Genomic DNA, 23,706 nt, shown 5'->3' with positions numbered 1-23,706 from the left:
CAACGGGAGCTCACTCCGTCATGGGGATTCGAACCGCTGACCTTCTGATCTGCAAGCTGAACTGGTGGTATTCAGAAGCATTGATGCCTCCAACTATGGAGGGCAGAACTTAGCCATTATAGCTAGATGGGCATTTGTTCTGATCCAAAAGGGCTCTCCTTCTGTCCTTACATTCTTCCTACATCTGGTAGGAACCAGGTTGGGGAAATCCATGCTAAACAAAGCAATCAGGACCAGCCATTTCTACAGAATCTCTTCACTTCTAAGGCCAGCCCTTTTAATTAAATAGCAAGCACGTTCCACCTGGCTGTCTCACCAGATCTGCCAGCCCTTCTTAGCCAGATTGTCGAGTCTCTGATCCGGGGCCAAACAGATAAGGCATTTCTATGCCTCAGCACAGATGGAATAGCTTTGGGTTGTTCTCAGCCGACAAGTTGGAACGCACACAAGGTTTCCTTTAAGGGCTCCTAAGCGGCTGGATTCTCTGCAACAAACAAATTTCTTCTTCTTTTCCCTTCGCTTTCGTAAGGTGTTCTTCCTTTGCTGCGTTTATAATGGGATCCAGCCTTGTTTGACGGCCACAGCCAACTCCGATGGAGAGGTGCTGCGTCAGGGCAGGGAATGGAGTCGAGGGCCAAATCATAAAAATGCTGCTATTGTATTTAAAACCACTAATAAAATAAGCACCAGTGATTTATCTACGAGCGACCATTAGGGGACGTTTACTGTTAGGTGAGATCATTTTCTAAAGAAAAGAAAAATCTGTGTTCTTCACCCACAACATACACCCATCTACCCCAATTCTATTTGTTAGACAAAAAGGATATTGAACACTTTGGATAAAGAAGAATTCGTCTCTGAGCTTTGAAAGACTTGTGTTGCTTTGCAGAATTCTAAATTCTGCACCCTTGTTCTGCTAGCGGATGCTAAATTCTGTAGCATTGTGAAATTGCAAAAATTATTTTGTTTCTGCAAGGTAGGCCAATCACGAGTCACTCAGGACCGCCTCTCCCGGTATGCCCTATGGAGAGCCTCAAGGTCCATAAATAGCAACACCCTAGAGGTCCTGGGCCCCAAGGATGTCAGATTAGCTTCAACCAGAGCCAGGGCCTTTTCAACACTGGCTCCGGCCTGGTGGAACGCTCTGTCTCATGAGACCAGGGCCCTGCAGGATCTGATTTTTTTCTGCAGGGCCTGTAAGACAGAGTTGTTCCACCTGGCCTTTGGCTTGGAGCCAATTTGATTCCCTCCCTCCCTCCCTCTCTTTCTTTTTTCTTTTCCTTCTCCTCCTGTGATGAGGCTAGATTTTAATATCTTAATGTTTCAATATTTTAATGTTGTATTTTAATCTTGTTTTTAAGTTGTATTCATTCAACTTGTTTTTATTATTGCTTGTTAGCCACCCTGAGCCCGGCCTTGGCTGGGGAGGGCAGGGTATAAATAAAATAATTATTATTATTATTATTATTATTATTATTATTATTATTACTGCTACTACTACTACTACCAGCATGCCATTTTAGGGGGGGGGGTGAAACTTAATTTTTTCAAATTTATTCATTGAGGGGTCTTAAAAATATGTTTTTGGGCATGAGGAGTTCAAATCTGCTATTATTTTTGTAAATGGTCAATGTTTAGCTTGGTAAGTCTGTGTCTGAAATAATATGAGAATTGAAACACAGCTATGCTTCAAAACTCGCACTTCTCTGAATTTTGCAATGCAGTTCTCCAACCAAGTAATGTGGACAGAAAAGTCTATCCTGCAGTGAAGTGTGTGTATAAAAATGCAAATATTTGTGAAAACAAGATTTTAAAATGCATTATATCAGGGATGATTACTTGCAGAGTAATACAATCGTCTGTATACAATTCGCACTAAAATGCTGGTGAATTTTCATAAGGCCTCTTTTTCATATTTAACAAAAAATAAAATAAAATTGAAAACTGATGTGGATGTGTGCAGAACTGAATTTAGGATTGGAAAGATGAGAAACTGAGAGAAGCCAAAATTGACAGATATGCCCAGCCTTCCTTCCACAATCGTGTTTGGCACAGTAATTACTGTATTTTTCACTCTATAAGACGCACCAGGCCACAAGGCGCACCTAGTTTTTGGGAGAGGAAAACAAGAAAAAAAATATTCTGAATCTCAGAAGCCAGAACAACAAGAGGGATCGCTGCGCAGCGAAAGCAGCAACCCCCCTTGCTGTTCTGGCTTCTGGGATAGCTGCGCAGCCTGCATTCGCTCCATAAGACGCACACACATTTCCCCTTACTTTTTAGGAGGGAAAAGGTGGGTCTTATAGAGCAAAAAAATACGGTACTTTAAAAAGTGAAATAAATCCACTGTTGGGTTTTAGAAATTTGTATTGGGTCATAAACGTTGGAGGGGGGGAAAGAAATGTGGGTGTCAATATTGGTGGGTTGTTCGAGTCCCCGAACTTTCTAATCTGGACTGACGGGCTGTGGCACCAAGGGGAGTAAAACTGGTTTATGGGTCAGGGTAGGTAGGAGCGAAAATGGAAAAATAGCAAGAGTCTCAAATGTTAAAAAATATGGCTTTGTACACGCTGTAAATGAGGTAGACAAAATACTCCCCGTCTGAAGGAAAGATCTATGCCTTTGCCAAAATATTCTGTCCTTTAATCGCACAGTGGATAAATGGCTTTTAACAATTCGGTAAAGGTTTTGAATGTCTAGAAGGGAGAATTACCCTGAGCAGAACCAAATTTTATAGGGGACGTGAAAGAGGGTTTGCTTTTCAATAGTTTTTCCAGGGGAGCTCTGCTGCAGACTTCACAGGAGTCACCGAAGGTGGAATAACTTGGAAATCGTGGAAACAGCCTTGCAGATCCCTAAATCAGACACTGTTAAGAAAAAAGAAACGTGCAGAGGGAGATCCTGTTACCTGAAATGTGTACGGGACTGCAGTACTCAGCTCATTAAAAGAACGAACAGCCCCAAGTTTAATGGAAAACACTATTCTACTGTGTGAAGCTGGAATATACTTTGCCCGCCGTCGCTCCCCACAAACCCCATGCCATTTTTTTCCATTTTCTTTCCAAGGTGTGTTAAGATCCCTTGCAAAGGACCCTGGGGCAGCTTCATGGACCGCCAAGTGGAGTACAGAAGTTTTTAACCAGGGCTGAAGCTCATCTGAAAGTCCTTCTCTCCAAAATCCAGTCCTACGTCAGTAGCAGAGATGGGCGAACCTGTAGCCCTCCTAATATTGCTAGACTACAACTCCCATCATCATCATCATTATTTATTCAACTTATACACCGCCCTATACCCGAAGGCTGATAACCGAAAAATTGATGCTTTTGAATTATGGTGCTGGAGGAGACTCTTGAGAGTCCCATGGACTGCAAGAAGATCAAACCTCTCCATTCTGAAGGAAATCAGCCCTGAGTGCTCACTGGAAGGACAGATCCTGAAGCTGAGGCTCCAAGACTTTGGCCACCTCATGAGAAGACTCCCTGGAAAAGACCCTGATGCTGGCAAAGATGGAGGGCACAAGGAGAAGGGGACGACGGAGGACAAGATGGTTGGATAGTGTTCTCGAAGATACCAGCATGAGTTTGACCAAACTGCAGGAGGCAGTGGAAGACAGAAGTGCCTGGCGTGCTCTGGTCCATGGGGTCACGAAGAGTCGGACATGACTAAACGACTAAACAACAACAACATACCCAAAGGTCTCAGGGTGGTTCACAACAAGACCCCAACATATAAAATCAAACCAAAAGCAGTAACCCAATAACCCACCCCCCGAAAAGCCACATTATAAAAGGGTGTTGGATGTGAATAGGATCAACCAAAAGGTAAAGGTAAAGGGACCCCTGAACATTAGGTCCAGTCGCGGCTGACTCTGGGGTTGTGGTGCTCATCTCGCTTTATTGGCCGAGGGAGCTGGCATACAGTTTCCGGGTCATGTGGCCATCACGACTATGCCACTTCTGGCGAACCAGAGCAGCGCACGGAAACGCCATTTACCTTCCCGCCGGAGCAGTACCTATTTATCTACTTGCACTTTGACGTGCTTTCGAACTGCTAGGTTGGCAGAAGCAGGGACCGAGCAACGGGAGCTCACCCCGTCACGGGGATTCAAACTGCCAACCTTCTGATTGGCAAGTCCTAGGCTCTGTGGTTTAACCCACAGCGCCACCCGCATCCCTTAGATCAACCAATTTGTTGTTGTTTAGTCGTTTAGTCGTATCCGACTCTTCGTGACCCCATGGACCAGAGCACGCCACGCACTACTGTCTTTCACTGCCTCCCGCAGTTTGGTCAAACTCATGCTGGTAGAAGAAGAAGAGTTTCAATTTGATATCCCGCTTTATCACTACCCAAAGGAGTCTCAAAGTGGCTAACATTCTCCTTTCCATTCCTCCCCCACAACAAACACTCTGTGAGGTGAGTGGGGCTGAGAGACGTCAGAGAAGTGTGACTAGCCCAAGATCACCCAGCAGCTGCATGTGGAGGAGCGGGGAATCGAACCCGGTTCCCCAGATTACGAGTCTACCACTCTTAACCACTACACCACACCATCTCGTCCTCTGTTGTCCCCTTCTCCTTGTGCCCTCCATCTTTCCCAACATCAGGGTCTTTTCCAGGGAGTCTTCTCTTCTCATGAGGTGGCCAAATATTGGAGCTTCAGCTTCAGGATCTGTCCTTCCAGTGAGCTCTCAAGGCTGATTTCCTTAAGAATGGATAGGTTTGATCTTCTTGCAGTCCATGGGACTCTCAAGAGTCTCCTCCTTCATGGATCACTGCCTTGCCGTGACGAAGGGGCTTGAATAACTCAGAGAAGCTATGAACTATGCCGAGCAGGGCACCAAGATGGACAGGTCATAGTAGAGAGTTTTGACTAAACGTTATCCACCTGGAGCAGGAACCGGCAAGCCAATCCAGTGTACCTGCCAAGAAAACCCCATGGACAAAGACAACAGATCAACCAAAGGCCTGGTTATAAAGGAACGTTTTTGCCTGCCGCCTAAAGGTTGTATAATGAAGGTGCCAAGCAAACATCCCTGGGGAGAGCATTCCACAGACGGGGAGCCACTGCAGAGAAGGCCCCGTTCCCTTGTTGCCACCCTCCAGACCTCTCGAGGAGGTGGCACATGAAGGAAGGCCTCAGAAGGTGATCTCAGGGTCCGGGTAGGTTCATATGGAAAGAGGCGGTCCTTGAGGTATTGCGGTCCTGAGCCATGTTCAGAAGTGAATGCAGCCCTCGGGCTGGAAAATGCTGGGTCGCTTCTGCCACCGGCGACACCTCTTGCGTTTCCGCACTTGCTGCCTGGGCTCAATCTTTACTGCTAATTTCTCCTCTTGGCACAGGCAGTGCCGTACGGTGCTCTGGAGGGTAATGGCTTCCCTGGGAATACGGAGCTCTCCGCTATGTTTCTTCCACCTTGACCCGGAGGGATTTCCTCCGTATGTAACGGGACCTGGCTCTACCATCCATGAGCGAGAGAATATAATACGAGCTGTCAAGTCGCATTAACTGCAGATCCAGCCGTTCGTGACCCCGGGGCCTGGTTTGCAAACCGCAGCAATCTGTGGCGTATCACAACATGGATACTTTTGCTAACGGATGCCTGTCGTTTTTCGGGGGGGTGCGGGCGGCGAGGGTATGCTTTGAGAACGCCTCTTTGAAGTCCTTTCCTCATCTCAAAGTGTCTGGCGGGGTTGGGGGAGGGAAGAGCGGCAGGAAATTGTTCCTAGCCTGAAGGGAGAACTTTGGAACAGGAATCCAAATTCTCTTCACCTAATAACACTTAATGGTTCCCACCCCCAAATCGCCCTTTCTCATCCACGGAAGAAAGAAAACGATGCAGGAACACACCATGCACAGATGGCTGACTTCTTGGTATATAATAATCACAAAGCTACACCTGGAATCTGTTCCTGGTTTTACCATGGGAAGCAAGGGGCTCCTCTGACGTGTCGAGGTACTCGGTCCTCTTTGTGCTTAGAAATTACGGTCGCCTGGGTCTGGCGGTTCTTTGCGGCGTACGGGAGATGTTGCCAGCTAGCACCTGCTCCACGGATGTGGTCCTGTGAGGTGTGGAGGGAAAGCAACTGAGTGGAGGCTGATCCATTCATGTCCTGAACCCGATGGCAATGTCATGGAGGGGATGGACCGATCTTTTATTAACAATTTCAACATAAAATATCAAAACATATCATATTCATTATTTCCCCCCCTTTCCCCCCCACTTCCCCATCAAACCCTCCCTCCCCCCCGAGACTTCCCTCAGCTCCTCTCTTTGATTTCTCAACACATATTACTCTCTGCATACTGTAAAATTGTATAAATCCTTATATTATCTGTCTGCTATGTAAACAATGAATAAATTTGTGTATGTTTATTCAAAACCTGCCAATGAGTACAATTCGTTTTGTTGTCTTTTTATTTTTATTATTTTTATTATTTTTTATTAAATGTTACCAAAAAAATGAAAAGAAAAAAAGAAACAGAAGCAATACATAACCATACATTAAAACATTTATCTACACAATTTTCCAGAATGCAGACTAGAAAAGAAGACAAAAGATAAAAGAAAGAAGTGAGAAAAAGAATGAAGAGAAAAAACACTTTTCATAATCAATTATTCCAAATTCATACTTCAAACATTACGATATATAAATCCTAGTTAAAATATTATAAAAGACTTCCACCGCATTCACCACACGTCTCTTGGTTATCTAATTTACCTTTGTTGTCTTTTTAAGCAATTTGTAAAAAGTTCCCATTCTTCTTTGAAGTCGCAGTTGTCCTTATCTCGCGGTTTGTATGTGAGTTTCGCCAGTTCTGCACAATTCATTGATTTCTCTTGCCACTGTTCTTTTGTCGGGGTTTCCTCCTTCTTCCATCCTTGTGCCATCAAGACTCTTGCCGTTGTTGTAGCATACATGAATAAATTCTTTATTTTTCTTGGCAGGTCTTGTGAGGGGATGGACCGATCCTGAAGAACAGGGGGAGGAGCTCAGAGAGTCAGAGGACCAGAGGGAGGCTCCTAATTCGTTGTGGGAGCCAAAAGCAGGACCTCAAGTAATGTCTGAGCCCGAAGAGGGGACCAGCATGAGCTTGGGAGCAAGAACATAAGAACAGCCTGCAGGATCAGGCCAATGGGGCATCCTGTTCTCAAAGGGGCTAACCAGGAGCTGGTGGGAAGGCCAAAAGTAGGATCCAAGTGCACTCTCCTGTGGTGGCGCTGTGGTCTAAACCACTGAGCCTCTTGGACTTGTTGATCAGAAGGTCGGCGGTTCGAATCCCCACGATGGGATGAGCTCCTGTTGCTCTGTCCCAGCTCCTGCCAGCCTAGCAGTTCGAAAGCACACCAGTGCAAGTAGATAAATAGGTACCATTTCCGTCACGGTGTCCCGTTGCGCCGGAAGCGGTTTAGTCCTGCTGGCCACATGACCCAGAAATGCCGGCTCTCTTGGTCAGAAAGTGAGATGAGCTCTGCAACCCCATAGTTGCCTTTGACTGGATTTGACTGTCCAGGGGTCCTTTACCTTCACCTTCCAATACAGATAAGGGCTGTTGAGCTGTATCCACCATTGTGAGGTCTAAGGAGGTTATGGTGATGCCTCCTCAGCTGTTGCCATTGGCTGTGGGCTGCCTGTGATGTCACAAAAGCACATGGCAGCTGTGCTGAATTAAAGGCGGTCCACTCTCTCTTCTCTGGCAGAACACAGGGGCCAACGGCTGTGGTTGTCAACACTGGGTGGTCTCCTTCCATGTGGAGGTGAACTGGCCAGTGGAAGGAGGTGAGTAACAAGGAGACCAGACAGCTATGTTTATGTGAATGTGTGTACAGTTATAAAAGGAAGTGGCACTGAGTCACCATTCTCCTAGAAGCAAACGGACCATGTTCTTAGTGCTGTTAAGGGGAGGGCAAAGAAAACTAAAAAAACTGGTATCTGGAGAGTTGCCCCTTTAGGTATATACGTCCCAAGCTATTTAACAAGCTGGGGGGGGGGAGGGGAAGCTACTTCATATCAACCCTAGCAAATTGTGCTTCCTTTTTCTGGTTATTTGGCTATGACTTTTGATAGAATACAGATAATTGAACAAACTTTGTTGCATTACAGTCTTCATTAAATTATCTTTCCCCTGATATATAATTTTATCACATTACTCCAAAAAAAGTTGGTCCTTTTTGATTACCTTTTAACATTCATCATCATCATCATCATCATCATCATCATCATCATCATAAATTTTATTTATACCCCACCCTCCCCAGCCAAGACAGGGCTCAGGCGGCTAACAACCAATAATTAAAGCAAGTTGATTAAAATACAATTTAAAAAACAAGATTAAAATATAACATTAAAACATTAAGATACAGCCTCTTCACAGGAGGAGAAAGGGAAAAGAAAGAGGGGGAGGGAATCAAACTGATTCTAAGCAAAAGGCCAGGCGGAACAACTCTGTCTTACAGGCCCTGCGGAAAGAAATCAGATCCCGCAGGGCCCTAGTCTCATGAGACAGAGCGTTCCACCCGGCCGGAGCCAGTGTTGAAAAGGCCCTGGCTCTGGTTGAGGCTAATCTGACTTCCTTAGGGCCCGGGACCACTAGGGTGTTGCTATTTATGGACCTTAAGGTCCTCCGTGGGGCATACCGGGAGAGGCGGTCCCGTAGGTACGAGGGTCCTAGGCCGTGAAGGGCTTTAAAGGTCAAAAGCAGCACCTTAAATCTGACCCTGTACTCCACCAGGAGCCAGTGCAGCTGGAAAAGCACTGGGTGAATATGCTCCCATGGCAGGGACCCCGTGAGGAGCCTCACTGCAGATTCTGCACTGTTGGAGTTTCTGGGACAGCTTCAAGGGCAGCCCCGCGTAGAGCGAATTACAGTAGTCAAGCCTGGAGGTGACCGTCGCATGGATCACTGTGGCCAGGTCGGGGCGGGAAAGGGAAGGGACCAACGGTGGAGGAAGAACATAGCCATTGGGGCTAGTAACCCTTAAAAGCCTTCTCCTCCATGAGTTTCTGCTCTTTCACAGCCATCCAAGATGGCAGCCATCCCTGCCTCCTGTGGCAGGGAGTTCCATGGTTTAACAATGCGCTGCGTGGAAAAGGACTTATATCTGTCGCAAATCTTCCAACATGCAGCGTCATTGTCTGTCTGGGGGTCCTAGTGTTAAGAGAAAGGGGGGGGCTTTCCCCTATCCGCTTTCTCCCTGCCATGTCTAATTTTATAAACATCCATCATGTGGCCTCTTATTTGCCTTTTTTCTCTTAGTTGAAAAAATTCCCAGATGCTGCATTCATTCCTCCTAGCATTGTGCGCCATCTCCTAACAACGCAGCAATAAAACTACTCGCACATTTGCAAAGCTAAGCAGGGTCCGGTATGGTTCGTAATTGGATGGGGGACCGCGTGTTGAAGATTCCTGCGTTACAGGGGGTTGGACTAGATGACCCTCAGGGTCCCTTCCAATGCTACAATTCCACAATTGTATGAGATTTGATTCCTGCTCCACCTGGGATTAATGTCGTCTCCTATATCTCTACACCCTTCAAACGGCAGATACCTTCACACAAAGGACTGTCCTCTGCTCGCTGCTGGAGCTGTTCCCGAACCTTAGATCTGCTTTTGAAAATGAAATACTCTCTTTTCCTGCGTCCTATTTCCCCCCTTCTCTCACCCCCACTTACTTCTCTCCTCCTGCTGCATGTTAACGGGCCCGTTTCAAAGGAGATTTGGTTTCGACAGGGGCAACTGCCCGGTAACTGCGATGACGGCTCCCGGCGAGCTCTCAAGGCCTGCTGTGGCTGTGCGAAGCTGAGATCTTCCATTTCTCACATTTCATCCTCCACCTCGGATGGCTGTCGGCTTTTCAACGCCCGGGATTTGAGAGAGCTGCTGCTGTTGCTACATCAGCCGCCACAGCCACTGTCAGGGTGAGAAACGTCAATGGCATGGCTGAGGAAGTCTGAAAGAATGCAGCTTTGGGAAGACAGACCTTTTGGTTTTAGAGACAAACTCAAACAGGCCCAAAGGCTTAGGGCAGGGATGGCAACTTTTTCTATCCCAAGGTCTGCATTCCCTTCTGGACAACCTTTGAGAGGGTTGCAAATTACTGGCTAATAGCAGCTATCAAGAGTCTATTATTATTATTCATGCTCCATCTTTTTCCCTGACAGGGACTCAGGAAGCCATACAGATAAAAGTAAGAACAGATAAAAACGTAGGAAAAAGCCCATCATTTTTTTAAAAAAACCAATTAAACATGGATCGAATTAAAGCTATCTATCTAATGTACAGGGACACGGGTGGTGCTGTGGTCTAAACCACAGAGACTAGGGCTTGCTGATCAGAAGGTTGGCAGTTCGAATCCCCACGACGGGGTGAGCTCCCGTTGCTCGGTCCCTGCTCCTGCCAACCTAGCAGTTTGAAAAAATGAAGTGCAAAGTAGATAAATAGGTACCACTCTTTCTCTGAACCAACCTCGGTGTCATTTGACTCCTTCCTCCCTGTTCTAGGAGCAACGCTCACCCTACCAGTCGGTAAAGTCTGATAAGGCTCTCCCACTCCCAAGGTGACTGGCTTTCTAAACTTCCAAGCTGCGGATTACGATTGAGAGTTTAAAGGCCAATGGCAGAGGCTCAAATCCTGAAATGTTCTGTGATTGGATATCATGTATTGAATCAGAACACAGGGGCTCAGAATCCTTAGTCCAGACTCAAGATCAGGCAAACACAGAGCACTGAATACATAACACCTTCTAATGCTATGATAATTTAGATTTCTCCAGGCCGAGAAATGTTTTTGGGGAGGGAGCTGTTTTCGACCAAACTGGTGGTACAAAAAGTGCAACAGATATGTGTGTTGTAGGTTTGTTTATTTTTTTAAAGAACCCACTTTTTAAACATACACACACCACAAGTTGACCGTTCTGGGAGACCTGATGCTGTTGTCCCACCATCCACATTTGCAATCCTTCTGCAGGTGAAAAGTTTAGGGTAGGTGCTGAAAACAGGCCGAGGCGGGCATTTAAAACATGACAGTCAACGTGAGCATTTTGTCAAAGGAAAGAGGCGAGTGACACTCCGTGAAACTCAGCAGCTCACCAGGGAAGCGGTTAGGAAGCTGGCCTCCGCTTGAGTGAAATACTACAGGCCCAATAGGAAGATCAGCAGAGCTTCTGAGAGTCAGCTACAGGAGAGAGAGAGAGAGAGAGAGAGAGAGAGAGAGAGAGAGAGAGAGAGAGAGAGAGAGAGAGAGAGAGGTCAGTACCCAACATCAGTGTTACCCATAAGGGCCATGCTCCATCTCCATTATCGGTATTTTTTATTTTATTTTTTATAAATAATTTTTATTTGATTTTTCAAGTGTAAAATTATAACAGTATTAAATACAGTGGTACCTCTGGTTGTGAATGGGATAATAATAATAATAATAATAATAATAATAATAATAATAATAATAATAATGTTTCCCTAGCCACTCTGGGCACTCTGGGCAGCTCCCAATCGAGTTTTTAAAAACAATACAGCATTAAATATTAAAAACTTCCCTAAACAGGGCTGCCTTCGGATGTCTTTTAAAGATAGGATAGCTGCTTATTTCCTTTACATCTGATGGGAGGGCGTTCCACAGGGCGGGCGCACCTACCGAGAAGGCCCTCTGTCTGGTTCCCTGTAACCTCACTTCTCGCAATGAGGGAACCACCAGAAGGCCCTCGGCTCTGTATCTCAGTGTCCGGGCTGAACGATGGAGGCTCCGTTTTGGAGCACCATTCGCAACCTGAGAGGAATGCAACCTGCGTCTACGCACACACAGGTATGACTGTACATACTCAGATTTAGAAATTTCTCTGAATCTCTAGACTTCCCATCATCTCTTCCATGGGTCCTATTATCAATATTTTCAACTGCATATTCTTTCACCGTCCATATTTTAAATCTATCTGTAATGGGAATTAGGGTTGCTTGTGCGTAAATTCCAAACTGCTCCGAGCTGGTAGTATAGCTGGACCTTTCCCCGGTTTGACAGCCCTAAAACGCGACTGTCTCAGTCACTGGCAGAATCTGTCAGTGGGCGTTTCCTAAACTTCCTCCAACATAAGAATTCCTTAACAGACAACCTCCTCCTCGCTTCTCTGCGCGGAAGCCTTCTGCGCAGAGTGGGTGTGCCAAGCGGTGGTCCTGCACTCTCCTCACTGACCTCGCTGGAAGAGTCTCGGAGCCTCCCCTCCAAAGTACTCTCAGCCTCTCCTTTCTTCCTGGTGTCACCTTGGTTTCCTTCCCCAGCGGAAGCTCTCTCTCTCCCCTTGCTTGTTCCCTCTCCGGCGTCATTAGGGAGCCTAACCTCTCCACTCGGCTCCGATGTCAGTTCCCTGACACTATCCATATTGACCAAAGCTCCCATCATTCTGACCAGTTGGTCATCATGGGGCCGAAGGGGAGTTGGTGTCCAACCGCAGATGGAGAACACTCAGATGCCTTAGTCCTTGTCATTGCATTATTTTCTGCAAGGAACACAACAGCATCTGCATGGCAGAATGCTTCCCTGCGGGACAAATATTATGCAAAACAGACATTTGGGTTTGGCAGATGTTTCTGTTCTAATGCCTTGTTTTGCCACTGTTCCATTCACCCTACTTTCAGGTCAATTAGAAGAATGGGGGGGGGTGATTCTACAGCAAGAATGGGAAAATTGTGGCCCTCCAGATGTTGGTGGACTCCATATTGCATGCTGGCTGGAGAACGTACAAAATTCAGCTGAGATGCACATACCCTAAAGCCTGTTGTAGATTATTCATAATGGCTGCAGAATGTACAAAATTCAGTTGAGATATATACGTTCCCCAAAGGAGGATTATATATATTGACCAGGAAATGTGCACAATTCCTTTTCATAGACAGATCATATGCACATTCTCTGTGTGGCCAGGGGGATTTGCACAATCGCTGGATGTTTTGCACATTAATCACTCAGCTTATCAGGGACCCTAAGGCTGCCATTCACTCCTTTGGAAAAAAAAACCACACGATTGATAGTGATGGGGAGAAATTGTATTCATTTCTCATTTAAAGACAAATTTGCCCAAGTAACACTTTTTGAAATAATACATGAACTGGAACCCAGCCACCTTCTGGAATCTGTGCTTCTCTGAATTTTGCTGTGCACTTTTCCAGCTCAGTAATATGTCAAAAAATGCATACACTAGGATAAAGTGTGCATATAAATGCGTATAATACTGAGAATAACATACATAAATGCATTTGGGGGGAATCTTGCCTTGCAGAAATGTGTATATTTAAGGCAAAATGGCATGCAAGATGTACACTTAGATGCTGATAGATTTTGATGAGGGCTTTTTAAAAAAATGCAAAAACTAATGTGGCAAATTGGAGATCTGAATTTAGGAACTGCAAAATGAGAAACCGGAAGAAACTGCAATTGACAGATCCCTCTACCCGTAGGCAATTGTGTGGATAGGGTCATACATCAATAGCCACCACCACCCCGCATCATGCCTAAAAATGTGCAGCCACGGTCAAGTGTACGCAGGGAGCATTGAACTCGTGCAGTTCCTATCCTTTTTTTAAAAAAAAAAAAAGAATTCATTTTTGCAGACATTCAGGGCTGAAGAATGCAATAGAGCTACCTCTTTGGAAAGATGAACACTCTATAAACCTTCAGAGGGTCCGATTCCAGGTCCTTTACGCACATAAAATACCATACCCCCTTCTCCCCACATTCCCTCCCCCCCCCCAAACATACGCAAAGAATAGATTTGGCTATGATTGCACCCAGGAATGAACTGTTTGATTTTCACCCGTTTCCCCGCAGCCTGCCAAGTATTTTCTCTCCCTTCCAGAGACTTTTCTTTAAATCGCAAACATCTGTTAGATGACTTGATTCCCAGTGTGTTCATATCAATGAGTATCGGGCCTCTAACGAACAACAGCAAGCCCTCCTCGACTCCACTCCACACACACACACTCTCTCTCTCCCTCCGATCTGAGCCTCTTCCAGGGAAACTTGCTGCGCACAAATTGTCCTATAAACACTTTGGAGGCTTTCAATAAAGGCTTGCGCAGCCCTCGAACGATGCTCTTGGAAGGCTGCTCTTCAAGGAGTAAATTAGGAGCAGGGATCCCCTGTTCCTTGCCAAATCCCCCCCTCCCCCCCCCGTCTTGCTCAGGATATCGTACGCTGCCGTGTTGAGGTGCGGCGCTTGCTCCTTACGCCGTCCAACTCTCCCTACGCAACCAAGCCGCCTCTCTGCCAGTTCCAGCTGTGAATCGTGGCCAGCCCAAGAGACCGTGAGAGTCGAAATCAGAGCCCTGCTTCTCCAGCTGTCGGGGCACAACTCGTGCGGCACAAGAGCACATTGGAACAAGCACTGTGGATTTTGAGGGGAGAGACTTTGTCAAGCAAGGCCTCCTTGAACCTGCCTTGCCCCAGCCTCTAGTCTCTGCTTCTCAATTTGTATTGTTTTATTGGTGACAGCAGTCACAAAATTAAAAGATGCCTGCTTCTTGGGAGAAAAACAATGACAAACCTAGACAGCATCTTAAAAAGCAGAGACATCACCTTGCCAACAAAGGTCCATATAGTTAAAGCTATGCTTTTCCCAGTAGTGATGTATGGAAGTGAGAGCTGGACCATAAAGAAGGCTGATCGCCGAAGAATTGGTGCTTTTGAATTCTGGTGCTGGAGGAGCAGCACTTGAGAGTCCTATGGACTGCAAGACGATCAAACCGATCCATTCTGAAGGAAATCAGCACGGAGTACTCACTGGAAGGACAGATCCTTAAGCTGAGGCTCCAATACTCTGGCCACCTCACGAGAAGAGAAGACTCCCTGGAAAAGACCCTGGTGCTGGGAAAGATGGAGGGCACAAGGAGAAGGGGGCGACAGAGGACGAGATGGTGGGACAGTGTTCTCGAAGCTACCAGCATGAGTTTGACCAAACTGTGGGAGGTAGTGGAAGACAGAAGTGCCTGCCGTGCTCTGCTCCAGGGGGTCACGAAGAGTCGGACATGACTAAACAACTAAACAACAACAAAATTGATTAAGGTTTAGAAATTATTTATTGCTGAACTGGCTAAACTGACATACAAACTGCGAGATAGGCACAACTGTGATTTCAAAGAAGAATGGGAACTTTTTACATAGTACTTAAAAAGGCAACAAAATGAACTGGACTCCTTGGCCGGTTTTGAATAAACATACACAAATTTATTCATTGTTAACAGACAGATAATATAAAGATTTATACACTTTTACAATATGCAGAGAATAATATTTGTGGAGAAATGAGAGCGAGGAACTGAGGGAAGTCTTGGGGGGCGTTGATGGGGAGGTGGGGCGGGAAGGGGAAAAATAATGAATAGGATATGTTTTGATATGTTGAAATTGCTAATAAAATATTTTTTAAAAAGAAATTATTTTTTGTAACAGTGGATTTCTGCTTAACTTTTATATGTTGATATTGTTATTTTTTATACTCTAATGATTGTAGAATGTTACTTTTTTGACGCAGGTTGCTTATTTTAAAGTTATGTTTCATTATCACATTTTTGTATTGCATTAGATGGTTATAAGATGTACATTTTTTTCTTTCTTCAGCTTGTAAACCGCCTTGAGCATTGTAAGAGAGAAAGACAGTATACAAATTAAAAATGATGTTGATGATGCCTTCCTTTTTGGCTCTTTCTGTGAAACGCTATCACAAGGTTGCAGGGTCCATTTCATAGCGCCTTTTCAACAGCAAGTGGAAGCTTATCTCTGATTTAAGTGCTGTGGGACCACAGCGCTAAGATAAGGGACAAGCCTTTGCCTGAGGTCTTTTAAAGGGCAAGCAGGGACTTATCTCTGATCTTAGCACTGTGGGACTACAACACAGAGATAAGCCTTTGCCTGAGATCTTTTAAAGGGCAAGCAGAGACTTATCTCTGATCTTAGCACTGTGGGACTACAGCACTGAGAGATAAACCTTTGCCTGAGATCTTTTAAAGGGCAAGCAGAGACTTATCTCTGATCTTAGCACTGTGGGACTACAGCTCTCTGCTTGATGCCTTTTAAGGAGCAAGCAGAGGCTTATCTCTGATCTTAGCACTGTGGGGCAACAGAAATCTTAGTTTGGAATCTTAGTGTTGTTGACCACAATGCTAAGATCAGAGACAGGCCCGTCCCTCCTTCCATCTTGTAATCTGAATCACCTGACATTGTGACATGAGCCGATCGACAGGTGGGTGGTTCCACTCACCTGTCAAAATATGGTCCACAGTGGATTGGTGCACAGGCTGATAAGGTTCCCCTGCAGCCAAGCTGGTGCAAAAAGTATCACTCTTCTTTCCTTTGGACCACATCGGCAAGGCCAAGAAGGGGGTCTTGTCATCTGGGCAGCTCAGGACCTCCAGACACACTGCCTAGGCTTGCGCCCCAGGTAGGTCACTTTGGTGGTGCTAATGTAGCGGTTTGACTTCACCCCCAGAGGCACACTCCATTGTCTCTCGAGACAGACAGACGCCAACAACAAAGTCACACTCAGAGTAGAACTGAGACGAATGTACCTGAGAAAGTTATGTCCATTGCTCCCAATGCATCTACTTGGAGTAGGACTTCACCAAATAAAATTGTACCTTGGTTCTTGAACGCCTTGGTACTCGTAGGTTTTGGCTCCCAAACGCCGCAAACCCAGAAGTAAGTGTTTCCATTTGCGAACATTTTTCAGAAGCCGAACTTCCAACGTGGCTTCCACTTGAAGCTCCTGCAGCCAATCAGAAGCCGTGCCTTGGTTTATAATAAAAATAATAACTTATTATTTATACCCCGCCCATCTGGCTGAGTTTCCCCAGCCACTCTGGGCGTCTCCCAATCAAGTGTTAAAAACAATACAGCGTTACATGTTAAAAACTTCCCTGAACAGGGCTGCCTTAAGATGTCTTCTGAATATCAGGTAATTCTTTATCTCTTTGACATCTGATGGGAGGGCGTTCCACAGGGCGGGTGCCACTACCGAGAAGGCCCTCTGTCTGGTTCCCTGTAGCCTCACTTCTCGCAATGAGGGAACCGCCAGAAGGCCCTCAGAGCTGGACCTCAGTGTCCAGGCTGAATGATGGGGTGGAGACGCTCCTTCAGCAGTTTTGGGAGTTGAACAGACTCCTGGAATGGATTAAGGTCGAGAACCAAGGTACCACTGTACAGCCCATAGGAGATAGAGAAAAACTGGCGCAGGTTGGATTTTAAAAACAAATGAGATGGTTTGCTAGTTGATTCTGCTCCTGATCTGGCAAGAGGCCTTGGAGGGGAAAAGCTTGCCAAGATGGTAATGAGGATATTCAAATGCAAAATGGCATTCTTCATGGAGATGCTAGCCAGTCCTGGCTCCAAGTGGGTGATGCTGTCTGAAGGCGATCCAGTCGCTGGCTGGCTCAACGTCCTTGGTGTGTTCTTGGCTGCCGCTGTGAGCAGATCCTGGCAGGCAAGCAGGATGTGTGGGCAAAAGAGACCCAAGCCGAACAGAAGATCTCTTTGACGGAGCTATCAGATCCAAAATGAAAAGAACGCTTGCTGCCAAGGAAGGGAGAAGCTGTGCACACAAACCACACATTTAAAGGTCAGCTAAAAGCACAGGACTGCCCCTGCCCTGGGAACTGTAGTTTGTGAATGGTGCTGGGAATTGTAGCTTGGCGATGGGTAAACTGCCAGGGTTCTTTGGGGGAAAGCTCTGTGCATTAAATGTATGCTGTGTGTATGCAGCCAGAGAGGAATGACCACTCCCCGCATTAAAACGGGGGAAGCCCTTTGTGTGGACGCGCGCAGCCCCTAGATCTGGAGCGGCTCCATCAGCATAGGCTTGGCTTCGCCTTCCCTCAGGTGGGATACCTGGAGGTCTCCGCCTACCTCAGTCAGCTATCCAATCCCACCTGGGGCATGCGTTTCCAAGGAGACCAGGCCAGGTAGGGGAGGGACGACCTGCCCACACAATAAAGGGAGGATCTTAGCTGGGAATCCTCACTTGGCTCCAGAGCTTCTCCCACCCTACCCACCCTCAGTTAATGTCTTGATTTGCAGGTTAACTTTTCTTCACTTTGCAGGTTAACTTTTCTTCACAGGTATGCGGGCGCTGCTACATCAAGGTCGCTGTTAAAGGGCCGGAAAGGAATTTGCCTGCATTGGCAGGTTTCGCCTTTCCCGTAGCAAAACAAGACACAACTTTGGGAGTATCAGGCCTTGGGCGGAATCCTTTAGTCTATCTTCCTCTTTGTGGCGGCGATACTAGGGTTCCCCGTTAAAGGGGTTTCTGAAGGGAGGCTTTGACCGTACGCCGAGAGGTTGTCATTGCTCTCCCCTGCGGCGGCGGCGTAATGGGGGCGGCTATCTCTGCTTGAACATATGTTCTCCAGAGCCGGCCCATCCCCCACGCACACACTGGATAACCCTGATGCTCCCTAGGTCCCCGGCTGGGGACTGGGGAGGGAGAACGCCCAATGCCTGTGCCAGTGTCTACCCACATTTGAAATTTAATAAAGTTGTGGCCAATTTAATCCCATAGCACGTTGTCTTGAGTCGTTATTCCACATGACGGGGGGGCGCTCGGGATCTGGGGGACTCCGCCTGTCCACGCAAAAGGAAAAATCTAAAGCAGCCTTTCTCAACCTGTGGGTCCCCAGATGTTGTTGAACTAAAACCCCCATCACCCCTAGCTAGCAAGGCCAGAGCTCAGGGATGATGGGAGTTGTAGTCCAACAACATTTGGGGACCCATGATGATTGATCTGATTGAAATCAGAGAATAATTAAAGAGTGGGATGGAGTGAAGGAATACATGAAAAAATATGGTTCCAGAACTGGAATATTAATAGATAATGTGTAAAACATGCAGGGGTAAGCAAGGAAATAATAAAAGAATCAAATAATTATTAAACTACAACAACACAACAAGATGGAATAATTTTTTAAAAAAATACTGAGATCACACATGGGTGAAGGGGAATTTATAAAAAATTCTAATATAATATTTCTAATTGCGTTGCATTTATATATAGCAAAGGGACGTCTATAGCAATTAGGTATATTTTAATCTAGTCAACTATGTAATAGGCTTATGTTACAAAACGAATATGGATTTTGAATTTGATGTTTCTAATTCTTTTTCGGTTTTGGAATAAAGTTTTTTTTTTTTTAAAAAAAAGAAACTATGAGAGAATTAGAGAACAACAACAACATTTGGGGCTGCCCTTGAAGCTGTCCCAGAAACTCCAGCGGGTGCAGAATGCTGCAGCAAGGCTCCTCACGGGGTCTCTGCCATGGGAGCATATTCATCCAGTGCTTTTCCAGCTGCACTGGCTCCCGGTGGAGTACAGGGTCAGGTTCAAGGTGCTGGTTTTGACCTTTAAAGCCCTTCATGGCCTAGGACCCTCGTACCTACAGGACCGCCTCTCCAGTATGCCCCATGGAGAGCCTCAAGGGCCATAAATAGCAACACCCTAGAGGTCCCGGGCCCTAAGGAAGTTAGATTAGCTTCAACCAGAGCCAGGGCCTTTTCAACACTGGCCCCAGCGTGGTGGAACGCTCTGTCTCATGAGACAGGGCCCTGCAGGATCTGATTTCTTTCCTCAGGGACTGTAAGACAGAGTTGTTCTGCCTGGCCTTTGGCTTGGAGCCAATTTGATTCCCTCCCCCTCTTTCTTTTTTCTTTTTCCTTTCTCCTCCTGTGATGAGGCTGCATTTTAATATTTTATTGTTTCAATATTTTAATGTTGTATTTTAATCTTGTTTTTAAGTTGTATTCATTCAACTTGTTTTTATTATTGCTTGTTAGCCGCCGTGAGCCTGGCCTTGGCTGGGGAGGGCAGGGTATAAATTATTATTATTATTATTATTATTATTATTATTATTATTAGTATTAGTATTATCTGGTTCAGATTGTGCTGCCAGGAAACAAAAGGCCACAGCCAGCCTGCTTTCTATGCAGGGAAAGTGGCAGCCACCCTGTGGTTTCGACACCATCCACAATCAGTTATTTTATAGGGCTGCAATCGGGTCGCCAGCTTTCCTCCCTTTCTTTTCTGGCAAGAGACTGGTGCCGCTAACAACCACCCCGTGTGCTGAAACGACACGGGAAAAGCTTTGCCCATTTCTTCATCCGCACGCCAGGAAAAGCTTCTGGGTTTCTGTGCACTGGGGTGTTGTTAAAGGCACAAGAGCCCATTCAGAAAACTGTTGGCAACCCCCAAGGCACCGCTTTTAGGCTGCGTGGATCTGAGAAACCACACAGGCTGGAAGGTAAATGGAGAGAAGGTGCTCAGAGAAGGTTTTAGCAGCCCAGTTAATCTCGGGTTTTATGAGCCTCCCTCGGGGGCAAATGATTGAACCAATCCAAATGAGTAATTTAGTGCGTGTGTTTGCTTTGCAGTGAATGGAGCCTGTGGAATCATAGAATTGTAGGGTTGGAAGGGACCCCGGGGTCATCCAGACCAACCCTCTGCAATGCAGGAATCTCAGCTCAAGCTTTCATGACAGGTGGACATCCAACCTCTGCTTAAAAATGTCCAAGGAAGGAGAGTCCGCCAGCTCACGTGGGAGCCTGTCCCACTGCCGAACAGCTCTAATAAGAATAATAATTTATTTATACCCTGCCCATCTGGCTGAGTTTCCCCAGCCACTCTGGGCGGCTTCCAACAAAATATTACAAATACAATCAAGCATGAAAAACTTCCCTAAAGAGAGCTGCCTTCAGATGTCTTCTAAAAGTCAGTTGTTTATCTCCTTGACATCTGGTGGGAGGGTGTTCCACAGGGCGGGCGCCACCACCGAGAAGGCCCCCTGTCTGGTTCCCTGTAACCTCACTTTTCTCAGGGAGGGAACTGCCAGAAGCCCCTCGGAGCTGGACCTCAGTGTCCAGGCAGAACGATGGGAGTGGAGATGCTCCTTCAGGTCTACTTGGCTGAGGCCGTTTAGGGCTTTCAAGGTCAACACCAACACTTTGAATTGTGCTCGGAAATGTACTGGGTGCCAGTGTAGGTCTTTCAAGACTGGTGTTATATGGTCTCGGTGGCCAGTCCCAGTCACCAGTCTAGCTGCCGCATCCTGGATTAGTTGTAGTTTCCGGGTCACCTTCAAAGGTAGCCCCACATAAAGCGCATTACAGTAGTCCAAGCGGGAGACAACCAGAGCATGCACCACTCTGGCAAAACAGTCTGCGGGCAGGTGGGGTCTCATCCTGCATACCAGATGGAGCTGGTAGATAGCTGCCCAGGACACAGAATTGACCTGTGCCTCCATGGACAGCTGTGAGTCCAAAATGAGTCCCAGGCTGCGCAGCTGGTCCTTCGGCGGCACAGTTACCTCATTCAGGACCAGGGAGTACTCCACACCAGCCCACCCCCTGTCCCCCAAGAATAGTACTTCTGTCTTGTCAGGATTCAACCTCAATCCATTAGCTGCCATCCATCCTCCAGCTGCCTCCAGGCACCAACACAGGACTTTCACTGCCTTCACTGGTTCCGATTTAAAAGAGAGGTAGAGCTGGGTATCATCCACATATTGATGGACACCCAGCCCAAATCGCCTGATCTCTCCCAGCGGCTGCATGTACATGTTTAAAAGCATGGGGGAGAGGACAGAACCCTGAGGCACCCCACAAGTGAGAGCCCAGGGGTCTGAACACATCCCCCAACACCACTTTCTGAACACAGCTCAGGAGCGGAGCCACTGTATAACAGTGCTCCATATGCTCGGAAACGTACTGGGAGCCAATGTAGGTCTTTCAAGACCGGTGTTATGTGGTCTCAGCAGCCACTCCCAGTCACCAGTCTAGCTGCCGCATTCTGGATTAGTTGTAGTTTCCGGGTCACCTTCAAAGGTAGCCCCAAGTGGAGCACAATGCTTGAAACCACAGGAGAGTTGTTCTTGTGCTCAAGTCCTGCTTGTGGGCTTCCCATAATAAGCTCTGGTTGACCACTGTGAGAACAGGATGCTGAACAAGATGGGCTCTGGCCTGATCCAGCAGATTTTTCTAATCAACTTATGCTCCAGAGAAATCCGACTGGGTTTATTATGGTCCTATGAAGTTTTGTTTCCTTGAGAAACTGAGCAGGGGTTTGGACAAGTGGAACAAATAGGGTCTGAACCAGCCCTACATTGTCAAATCCCTTTTTGCATTATTAACATCGCGAGCACACACAGAATTCCTTTCGGTGGGGGGAAGTATGCAAAGTAAATCTTTTTGTTATTAAATAGAGAAAAGGGGATCTGGAGCTTTGAGTGCCAAAGATTTATTCCCGTCCTTTCTCTTTTTCCCATCCATTTCTGGAACGTCCCCGGATTGCCCTGCAATGGAGAAAGGTCTTTGCTGCTCTTATTTCTTCTTGACAAATGCTAAATTGCTCCGAGGGCAGCAGAGATGGAGGGGAATGATAAAGAGCTCTCTCCTTGTTTAAGTTACAGGTGGAGCTGGGCGATAAATTAGGATTATTAATTATAATAAAGCCTTAAACGCACGCTGACACATATATTAAAGGCATCCTCTCACATCTGGAAGCAAAGGAACTGCTGCGTCTCAGGATCTCGGTGATCCGTCTAGAGCTCTATGTTGTCTCTGGCTGTAGCCAATATGATTATTCAGAGAAGGATGAAAGAGGACTCCTGAAGAAGGCAATTATGTCATTCTTTCTGATAGAGGGCAACAGAGTGCATCATCATTTGATGGCATGCCCAGGAAGAAGAGAACAGCATTGCGGTCACCTTGAGGGAATCAGCCAGACATCCACATTCTCCCAGGTTGAGTTGGGTGGATCAACATGATGCTGAAATCCAGCATTGCCTGAGCTCTGTGAGTGCAGCTTTCTCCTGATTGAAGTGCAGAGTGTTTGAGGACCAGGACATCAGCAGGGAAACCAAAATGCTTGTTTGCCAAGCTATTGTACTACCAACCTTACTGTATGCTTGTGAAACATGGACCACTTATAATTGTGATCTCCAACTCATTGAAAGATTCCATCAACGGTGTCTCGGAAAATTTTTACACATCACCTGGGAAGACAAGCAGACTAATGTCAGTGTACTGGAAGAAGCAAAGATCACCCGTGTCGAAGCAATGATTCTTCAACATCAACTTTGTTGGACTGGTCATGTTGTGCGGATGCCTGATGATCGTCTGCCAAAGCAACCACTCTATTCCCAACTTAAAAATGCTGGTGGTCAACAAAAGAGGTTTAAAGACTGTCCCAAGGCAAATTTTATAAATTTTACAAAACGTCACGATTCAGATTCACACGTTGCATGCTTCCAGATTTCACAAATTCCAAATGGCTAGGGGCTGATTTGAAAACGGGGTTGTTGCTTGACAATATATCAGAATCAAAATTGTTTTTCAGATATCGTGGTGGAATGTCTGAAGAAGTGTTCGTTTTGGATCCCTGATTAGCTAGAATCAATGGTGTGAAGAAGAAGAAGAAGAAGAAGAAGAAGAAGAAGAAGAAGAAGAAGAAGAAGAAGAGGAGGAGGAGGAGGAGGAGGAGGAGGAGGAGGAGGTGTTTGGATTTGATATCCAGCTACATCACTACCCTAAGTGGCTAACATTCTCCAGCATACGCTCAAAAAACAAACAAACTTACCTGCGCTGATGATAGTCATTGTTTGGGTGGGGGGCTTTTATCCATTTCCGCACGCATACAATCAATCAATCAATCAATCAGTAGCTGAACTGGGATCAACACAGTCACAAAAA

At 46.3% G+C, this 23,706-nt stretch overlaps 2 long non-coding RNA genes across 3 annotated transcripts in view; one reads left to right on the top strand and one right to left on the bottom strand.

Moving 5' to 3' along the window:
- Positions 1 to 23,706, bottom strand: part of LOC309369440 — a 352,208-nt gene that overhangs the window by 305,430 nt on the left and 23,072 nt on the right. The gene's annotated exons all lie outside the window — the stretch shown is intronic.
- LOC309369389 lies at positions 7,438 to 11,059 on the top strand. Of its 2 annotated transcripts, XR_014168082.1 has the most exons (3): positions 7,438 to 7,776; positions 9,727 to 9,914; positions 10,963 to 11,059. It is a non-coding gene; the product is annotated as an uncharacterized lncRNA (long non-coding RNA). The 2 variants fall into 2 exon arrangements; XR_014168081.1 differs by lacking the exon at positions 9,727 to 9,914.

Source organism: Podarcis melisellensis, assembly GCF_964234715.1.
Source record: "Podarcis melisellensis genome assembly, chromosome: 4".
In the NCBI taxonomy this organism is placed as follows: domain Eukaryota; kingdom Metazoa; phylum Chordata; class Lepidosauria; order Squamata; family Lacertidae; genus Podarcis; species Podarcis melisellensis.
This window is presented reverse-complemented; position numbering and strand designations above follow the sequence as displayed.